Source organism: Orycteropus afer, unplaced genomic scaffold (assembly GCF_000298275.1).
Source record: "Orycteropus afer afer isolate SDZICR_OR568_19922 unplaced genomic scaffold, OryAfe1.0 scaffold00077, whole genome shotgun sequence".
Lineage (NCBI taxonomy): Eukaryota > Metazoa > Chordata > Mammalia > Tubulidentata > Orycteropodidae > Orycteropus > Orycteropus afer.
The window spans coordinates 10,972,353-10,982,336 of record NW_006921664.1 but is presented as its reverse complement, the minus strand read 5'-3'; the positions used below and the strand labels follow the sequence as shown (position 1 = coordinate 10,982,336).

The 9,984-nt window shown below is 38.3% G+C and overlaps 1 protein-coding gene across 1 annotated transcript in view; it reads left to right on the top strand.

The window, feature by feature from the left end:
• SUGCT (succinyl-CoA:glutarate-CoA transferase) overlaps nt 1–9,984 on the top strand; it is a 1,528,177-nt gene that overhangs the window by 167,378 nt on the left and 1,350,815 nt on the right. The gene's annotated exons all lie outside the window — the stretch shown is intronic.

Below are 9,984 nucleotides of genomic sequence, written 5' to 3'. Positions count from 1 at the left end.
TGGGGAATGTCCCTTCTATTCCTATTTTGCTGAGAGTTTTGATCAGGAATGGGTGTTGGATTTTATCAAATGCCTTTTCTGCATCAATTGATATGATGATGTGGTTCTTCTCCTTTGTTTTATTTACGTCGTGGATGATGTTGATTGTTTTTCTAATGTGGAACCATCCCTGCATACCTGGTATGAACCCCACTTGGTCATGATGAATGATTTTCTTGATACTTCTGGGTAGTTCTTGATAGAACTATCTGTCTATCTAGATAGTTCAATGAGTTGGACTGACACGGTGGCAGCAGCAATGGGCTCAAGTATAGCAAGAATCATGGAGGTGGCTCAGGACCAGGCGGTGTTTTGTTCTGCTGTGCATAGAGTTGCTATGAGTAGGAGATGACTCAATGACATCTAAAAGCAACAGTCACTCTTATGCATGTGAGAGCTGGTCACTGAATAAGGAAGACTGAAGAAGAGTTGATGCTTTTGATTTGTGGTGTTGGTGAAGAATACTAAGAGTACCATGGACTGCTACAAGAACGAACAAACTTGTCCTGGAAGAATTCCAGCCAGAATGCTCCTTGGAGGTAAGAATGGCCAGACTTCGTCTCACCTACTTTGGTCATATTGTCAGAAGGGACCATTCTCTGCCGAAGGATATCATGCTTGGTAAAGTGGAGGGTCAAGGATAAAGAAGAGGACACTCAAAGAGATGGATTGACACAGTGGCTGCAACGATGGGCTCAGGTGCAGCAGGGATCATGAGGCTGGCACAAGATCGGACAGTGTTTCTGTTGTACATAAGGTTGCTATGATTTGGAGATGACTTGATGGCACCTAACAACAATACTTTTGTTGCATCTCAGTATTGCTTAACATACAAATGCATTTACTTTTTCTGGCCAGGGACATATGCTTAGTATTATAATTCAGACATTTCACAATGGTATACAATTGTATAGTAGAACTTCCCCATAGAGTTTTCTAGACTGTAATCTTTATGAGAAGGAGCCTTGATGGTGCAGTGGTTAAAGTACTTGACTGCTTACAAAAAAGTAGTTGTTTTGACCCCACTGGGCACTCTGTGGGAGAAAAGACTTGGCAATGTGCTCTCAGAAAGATTACAGTCTAGGAAGTCCTATGGGACAGTTCTACTCTATCTTACAGAGTTATGATGATTAGGAATTGACTTGATGGCATGTAACAACAATAATCTTTTTGTGAGTAGATTGCTGTGTCTTTCTCCAGTAAAGCTGCTGAGTGGGTTTGAACCACCAACATTCTGGTTAATAGCAGAGTGCTTAATAATTGTACCACTAGGGCTCCTTGCTATATAATCAATCAACCAATTCTGTTCCTCTTTGTAATGGAGATTGAGCGGTCTAATTTCAAAACTCATTGAGGTAGCAAAACATATTATTCATAGTTTTGATCTTTGACCAATGTATGGCTTGTTGATATTCATGAAAATATTTTGTAACAGTGGTTATATATGGTAAGGAGTGCCAAAAATTTAGTAATTATTTATAGAATCAGGGTAAGTAGATGTATGAACTAAGGTAAGGTACTTCATTTCTCAAAACCTCATTTTCCCCAATAGTAAAACAGGATAATAAAATTTAGCTGAGGGGTTATCTGTGCGGTTTAAAGAACTCATACATGGCACCAATACAGGGAATAGAACAGTAAGTAGTGTGTGCATGGTAACTACTACTACTGCTACTACTACTAACTGTATGCTGTTGAGTTCATTCCAACTCATAATGACTTCATGTATGTCAGAGTAGAAGTGTACTCCATACAATTTTCAATGTCTATGATGTTTTCAAAAAAGATTATAAGACCTATCTTTTGAAGGCATCTCTGGGTAGATTTGAGCCACCAACTATTTTTTTTTCTTTCTTTCAAAAATTTTTTTTTATTGTGTTTGAGGTGAAAGTTTACACAACAAATTGATTTTGTATTCAACAATTGTGGCACATTTTGTTTCATGACTGATGACAATATAACAACACTCTTACCACTCCCTCCCTGTGTTTCCATTTGTCCACTTCAATTTGTCCTTTTTTTCTATCCCTTCCTGCCTTCTGAGCTTTATCACTTGGGCAAATGCTGCACTTTTGATCGTGCATCGTTGATTATTCTAAGGAGTGCTTACCTCCCTGGTGTTATCATTCACCCTATGTTGTTGTTGTTAGGTGCCATCGGGTCATCTCCTATTCATAGAGACCCTGTGTACAACAGAACAAAACACTGCCCAGTCCTGTGCCAGCCTCATGATTCTTGCTATTCCTGAGCCCATTGTTGCAGCAACTGTGTCAATCTATCTTCTTGAGGGCCTTCCCCTTTTTTGTTGACCCTCCACTTTACCAAGCACAATATCCTTCTGCAAGGAATGGCCCCTTCTGACAATATGACCAAAGTGGGTGAGGTGAAGTCTTGCCATTCTCACTTCCCAGGAGCATTCTGGCTGCACTTCGTCCAGGACAGATTTGTTTGTTCTGGTAGCAGTCTGTGGTACTCTTAGTATTCTTTGCCAACACCACAACTCAAAAGCATCAACTCTTCTTTGGTCTTCCTTATTCATTGTCCAGCTCTCACATGCATATGAGGCAATTGAAAATACCTTGGCTTGGGACAGGCACACCTTAGTCTTCAAGGAGACATCGTCTTTGCTCTTTAGCACTTGAAAAAGGTCTTTTGCAGCAGATTTGCCCAATGCAATACGTCTTTTGATGACTTAACTGCTGCTTGCATTGGTGTGGATTGCAGAACCTAGTAATATGAAGTCTTTGACAACTTCAGTCTTTTCTCCATTTGTTGTGATACTGCTTATTGGTCCAGTTGTGAGGATTTTTGTTTTCTTTATATTGATTTGTAATCCATACTGCAGACTGTAGTCTTCAACCTTCATCAGCAAGTTCTTCAAATCCTCCTCACTTTCAGCAAGCAAAGTTGTGTCATCTGTGTATCGCAGGTTGTTAGTGAGTCTTCCTCCAATCCTGATGCCATGTTCTTCTTCATATAATTCATATTCTTGGATTTTTTGCTCAGCAAACAGATTGAATAAGTTTGATGGAAGCATACAGTCCTGACACACTCCCTTCCTGATTTTAAACCATGCAATGTCCCCTTGTTCTGTTTGAACAACAGCCTCCTGGTCTATATACAGGTTCCTCATGAGTACAGTTAAGTGTTCTGGAATCCCCATTCTTGTCAATGTTATCCAGAATTTGCCATGATCCACACAATCAAATGCTTTTGCATACTCAATAAAACAAAAGTAAACATCTTTCTGGTATTTGCTTTGAGCCAAGATCCATCTGACATCAGCAGTGATATCCCTTATTCTATGTCCTCTTTTGAATCCAGCTTGCATTTCTGGACGTTCTCTGTCAATATACTCCTGCAACCATTTTTTAATTATCTTCAGTAAGTTTTTACTTGTATGTGATATTAATGACATTGTTCGATAATTTCCACATTCTGTGTGATCACCTTTCTTTGGAGTGGGTACAAATATGGATCTTTTCCAGTCACTTGAACAGGTAGCTGTCTTCCAGATCTCTTCGCATAGCTGAGTGAGTGCCTCCAGCACAATATCCGTTTGTTGAAACATCTCAGTGGGTATTCTGTCAATTCCAAGACCCTTGTTTTTTGCAAATTCCTTCAGTGCAGCTTCAACGTCTTTCTTCAATAGCATTTACTCTTGATCATATGCCAGCTTCTGAAATGTATGAACATTGACTAATTCTTTTTGGTACAGAGACTGTGTATTCCTTCCATCTTCTTTTGATGTTTCCTACATCATTCAATATATTGCCCATAGAAGCTTTCAGTATTACAACTCATGGCTTAATTTTTTTCCTCAGTTCTTTCAGCTTAAGAAGTGCCGAGCATGTTCTTCTCTTTTGGTTTCCTAACTCCAGGTCTTTACACATTTCATTATAATAATTGATTTTGTCTTTTTGAGCTGCTCTTGGAAATCTTCTGTTTTGATCTTTTATCCTGTAATTTTTTTTCCATTTGTGTTAGCTACTCTCAGTTCAAGGACAAATTTCAGAGTCTTTTCTGACATCCATTTTGTTTTTTTTCTTCCTTTCCTGTCTTTTTAATGACCTTTTGCTTTCTTCATGGATGATGTTCTTGATGTCATCCCAGAATTCCTCTGGTTTTCGTTCATTGGTGTTCAGTACATCAAATCTATTCTTTAGATGGTCTCTAAATTCAGGGGGGATATAATCAAGGTCCTATTTTGGCTCTTGTGGACTTGTTTTAACTGTTCAACTTCACTTGAACTGCATATGAGCAATTGATGGTCTGTTTCACAGTCAGGTCCTGGCCTTATTTTGGCTGAAGATACTGAGCTTTTTCATCACCTCTTGCCACAGATGTAGGCAGTTTGATTCCTGTGTACTTCATCTGGTGAAGTCCATGTGTATAGTGGCTGTTTTTGTTGTTGAAAACAAGTTATTTGCGATAAGTAAGTTGTTGGTCTTGTGAAGTTCTATTGTGCTATCTCCAGCATTATTTATATCACCAAGTCCATATTTTCCAACTGCCGATGATTGTTTGTTTTGAACTTTCACATTCCAGTCACCAGTGATAATCAACACATCTTGATTATATATTCAGTCAGTTTCAGACTGCAGAATTTGGTAAAAATCTTCAATTTCCTCATCTTTGGCTTAGGTGGTTGGTGTGTAAATATGAATAATAGTAATATTAGTTGCTTTCCTTGTAGGCATATGGATATTATCTTATCACTGACAGCATTGTACTTCAGGATAGATCTTGAAACATTTTTTGTGATAATGAATGACACACCATTCCTCTTCAGTTTGTTATTCCCACCATAGCAGATCATATGATTGTCTAATTCAAAATGGCCAAAACCAGTCCATTTCAGCTCAGTAATGCCTAGGATATTTATCTTTTTGTGTTCCATTTCATTTTTGACAACTTTGAATTTTGTTAGATTCATACTTTGTACATTCCATCTTCCGATTATTAATGGGCGTTTGTAGCTGTTTCTCTTCATTTTGAGTTGTACCACATCAGCAAATGGAGGTCCTGAAAGCTTTACTTTATCCATATCATTAAGGTTGGCTCTACTCTGAGGAGGCAGCTCTTTCCCAGTTGTAATTTGGGTGCCTTCCAACCTGCGGGGCAGATCTTCTGGCACTATATCAGACAATGTTTTAGGGCTGTTCATAATGTTTTCCAGTAATATGTCAGACAGTGTTTCACTGCTGTTCATAAGGTTTTCACTGGCCAATTCTTTGAGAAGTGGATGGCTTCTTCCTTCTTCTGAGTCTGTCTTAGTTTGGAAGCTCTGCTGAAACCTTTCCACCATGGGTGACCCTGCTGGCATTTGAAACACTGGTGGCATAGCCTCTAGTCTCATGTTGTTGTTATGTGCTGTCGAGTCGGACCCGACTCATAGCAACCCTTCCTTGGGTTGCCGAGGCAGTATCACTATGGAAGTAGATTGCCCAACCTTCCTTCCAAGGAGTGGCTGGTGGGTTTGAACCGTCAGGCTTCTGGTTAGCAGTCAAATGCCTTAGGCCATTCCAGACTGCTCTGCTCGCTTCCTGGTCTCCCTTAGTTGTTCCAAACTGCTGCCAGCTCGCTTCCTGGTCTCCCTTAATGTTCTCCCTATAGGACTGTCTGTTGTTTGGCTGAAAGTTGAGCCACTGAGATTAATTCAATTCCAGGCTTAAAGGTGACTAAGGGCCTTAGTCTCAGGGATCCCATTATTCTCTATCAGTGCAGTAATCCTGGTTATTTTTATGATTTTGTATTTTGTTCCAGTTTTCTTCCACTTTATCCAAAGTCTTCTGTTGTGATTGATCCCTTTCAGAGTAGATTGTAGTAGTAGCCAGGCACTATCTAGTTCTTCTGGTCTCAGGGTCATGGAGGCTGATGTTTACATTGTCCATTAGCCCTATGGACTAATTTTTCATATGCATCTTTGATTTTCTTCACTGATCTTTGCTTTGGAACCAGAGAGTGGGGTGGTGGATACCAATATTACCACCTTAGACAGCTGCTCACAAGCTTTTAAGACCCTACTTGCTGCTTACCAAGGTAGGATGTAGGACATTGTCTTTATGGAGTATATTATGTCATTTGACCTTGATACCAGACTATGACACTGAGCCCCCAGGCCCAATGACCCATTCCCTCAAGATGTTTGATTATGGCTGAACTACCAGTACTTTGATTAGTAGCTTAGTTAGTATTAGCTCAACTGTTTGTTTTATCCAGGGACTCCTACTCCTATTCCTATTATTTTAAAACTCTAAATTATCTCTAGGAGCTCTGGTGGCATAGTGCCTAAGGCACTTGACTGCTAACCAGAAGGCTGGTGGTTCAAACCCACCAGCCACTCCTCGGAAGTAAGGTTGGGCAATCCTACTTCCGTAGTGATACTGCCTCGGAAACCCAAGGAGGGGTTGCTATGAGTCAGGGCTGACTCGATGGCACATAACAACAACAACAACAACAACCACAAATTATCTCTATTAGTTGATCTTATGTAGTCCTTGGGTAAATGTTATTTTAGATCAGATAGCAGGTTTGGAGAATAGTGTCTTGCTGTATTGAATGCTATATGAATCTCATTATAATCTTGCTGAGGTTAGTTTTAATTTTAAGTGTAGAAAGGTACCTATTTTGCAGATTGAATGCTCTGTTGGAGAGAGAGAGAGAGAAAGAGAGAGAGAAAGAAGGCCTAAATGAAGTATGGCAGTGATAATCTAAGTTGTAAAGCATATGTCAAAAGGAGAAGTCCTATTAACCATAGGATTGTGAGAATGCTTCTTTCAAAGTAATTGAAAAATTTTTCACAAGGCCTATAGAGAAAGTTGGGTGAAAGCCATAAGAATGTCAAATTTTAGCTCATTGCTGAATGTATCTCATTTAATTCTCACAGTGGAAGGAAGAGATATGATAGATATGATATCCATAAAACACAGAAAAATAACAAAACAAAAAAAAACCCACAAAAATTCAGACAGTATATAACCACTTCTCCCCAAAAAACCCCAGTTCAAAACAACTACAACAACAAACACTTATTAGAGAACTAGCTCTTGAATTTATTTCTGAATTAATCCTATAAAAGTGACTGAGAATAATTTTCAGAAGAGAGTATAAACTCTCCTGTTTAGATGAAGGAGAATTAGTTTGAGGAACTGAAATTTTGGCCAAGTCATATAACCTTTATGAGCCTCAGTTTTCTCATCTAAAGTAAGAATTTTTATCTCATATCTATCTAGCTCTAATATTCCTGAATGCAATTTTAGATATAAAAATGAAATACACATATTTTAAAATGTATTACTTTTTAAATATTTTATTGTGGAAATTTAAAATATATGTAAAAGTGCAGAGAATAGTATATTGAATCTCCATATACATATTACCCAGCTAAACAATGATTCATTCATTACTAATCTTATTTTGTCTTCAACCCCACCTATTCTCCCTACCTTTAATTATTTTAATGCAAATCTCAGATGTCATATCAATTCCATCTCCGAATACTTCAGAATATATCTAAAATGAAAAAGATTCTTTTTAAAGCATAACACTTAATACCATTGTTGTTATATGCCATCGAGTCAGTTCCGACTCATAGAGACCCCTCTTTGGGTTGTTGAGGCAGTATCACTATGGAAGTAGATTGCCCAACCTTCCTTCTGAGGAATGGCTGATGGGTTTGAACCGTCAGCCTTCTGGTTAGCAGTCAAGTGCCTTAGGCACTGTGCTACCAGAGCTCCTCCTAATACCATTAGACACATGAAAAATAATAATTACTTTGACATCATTAAATATGCAGTTGCTTTTCAGATTTTCCCAATTCTCTCTCTTTTTTTTTTTTTTGCTGTTTGTTAATTTGAATTGAGATCCAATAAAGTAATATTTAAGTCTTTTTAATTTATGGTTCCTCCTCAATCTCTTTTGTCTTGAAATTTATTTGTTTAAAAAATAGTTCATTTAAACTGTTGAATTGTTCATAGAACAAGTTTTGCTGATTACATTCCCATGGTGTTTTTAAACATTTTTTAGGTTGTTGTTATTTATTAATTGACAGATCTAAAAATCTGTATACTAAAAATCTGGTTTGATATTTTGGCAAGAATACTTTGTAGAAGGGGGTGTGTGCTTCCATTAGAAGGCAAATAATGCCTGACTATCTCTCTTTTTGTAATGTTAACAGGCTTTTATGATTTCCAAGTTCTTTTAATTCATCTGGGATTACAAAATGATGGTATTCTAATTCTACTATTCCTTCTTTATATATTGGTTGGAAAACGTCTATAAAGAGAATCTTCCTCTCATCCACTATTTGATTATCCCAATTCTTTTCCTTTATTTACAAATTGTTATAATGATGCATTTATTCCCTACTTTCATCCAAAGGTGGCTGATGAAGTGGTATATATATGTGTGTGTGTGTGTGTGTGTACATATATATATATATACACACACACATATATGTACACACACACACACACACATATATATATATATATATATATATATAACAGAATTTAACATATTTGATGTATTTCAATCCATTGCAGTTATTATCCTTGTTGATGCTCAAATTGTCTCCTTTCGGCAGTGGGAGCAAAGTTCAAGTTTATTTCTGCATTCTTTTGATATGAAACCAATAGCCTTGGATAGCTTCCTTGTTTTCTCTATAAGACATTCCAGGCTCATTTTATATATTTCCTGTCCCATCCTGGAATCAGCTATTTCTCCAAGGAATCTTAGTGTTTTTAAGTGGGGAAAAAATTTAGAGTGGTTAGAGTCCACTAGGGACTCTGAGGATGCCTGTTACTACTGGATTTGACATTGTTCTAGGCCTTTTCAGTGTACAGAACTTGTAAATAAATATTTTAAAAAATGTAAATGGCATCATGAATTCATCATATATAAATTTAATTCAGAAACATTTTACATACCAGGAAGTGAAAGTTCAGACATTTTGAAGAATTGCATTATTTATTGTGAAACATTTTGTCTTCTGTTCTCCTTTCAGGTAAGTGGTCTGTTATAAGTGTTTCTGTAGGTGCTGGAATAGTAGTAGTATTAGCTATCTAGCTAATACTTATGATATTAATTTTAAACATATTCTTGCTTTGTTTTTAAATTCATTACCAGGATAGGTCTTAATCCTCTTGGAAGCCTTCTTTCATGCCCTTGATAGCTTCTCATTGACTAGGTCTATATCCTGAAAAGGAGCATGCTTACCTGACTGTGCTAGTTAAGTTTGTGTGTCAACTTCTCTGGGCCTGGTTGAGTGGCTGAGTAGCTGGATGTAGTTTTTCCCCATGGTGAAGTTGGTAATTAACTCCATGGGGCAATCTATTGGAGCAGCTGAGTGGCTGCTTTAGGGATGTGGTCTGCTTCCCATATATAAGCAGCAGCTTTGGGAATGGTCTGTAGCTGATGGCATGCTTGAACCCTGCATGTAGCAGAGTCCTTGTTCAACAGCCTGCCATGCTCTACCAAGCTTGGGACTTTCAATGGACTTGAATCAATGGCCTGCCGTGTGGTTTGCTAATATTAATTGGGACTGTGCCTTCTTACTTGTCAACCTTGGGTTTGTCAGCCTCAGCAACTAGCAGCTGCCTGAGTGGAGAGATGCCTCTAGCTTCAGGGGGCTGGCAGCAAGAGGCAGAGCTGAAGCCCGGCGTCGAGGGGCTTTCAGTCCTTAGAGCCTGGCACCTGGAACTTGGACTTTTAGCCTCCAAAAGTTTATGAGAATAAATTCCTGTTTGTTAAAGCCATCTCATTTGTGGTTTATTCTTGTCAGAGTGGCCCTAGGTAACCAGAACACTGACAAATGGGGATGGAAATCACAAATAAAATGGCATATTTGTTGTTGTTGTTGTTATGTGCCGTCGAGTCAGCCCTGACTCATAGCGACCCCTCCTTGGGTTTCCGAGGCAGTATCACTACGGAAGTAGGATTGCC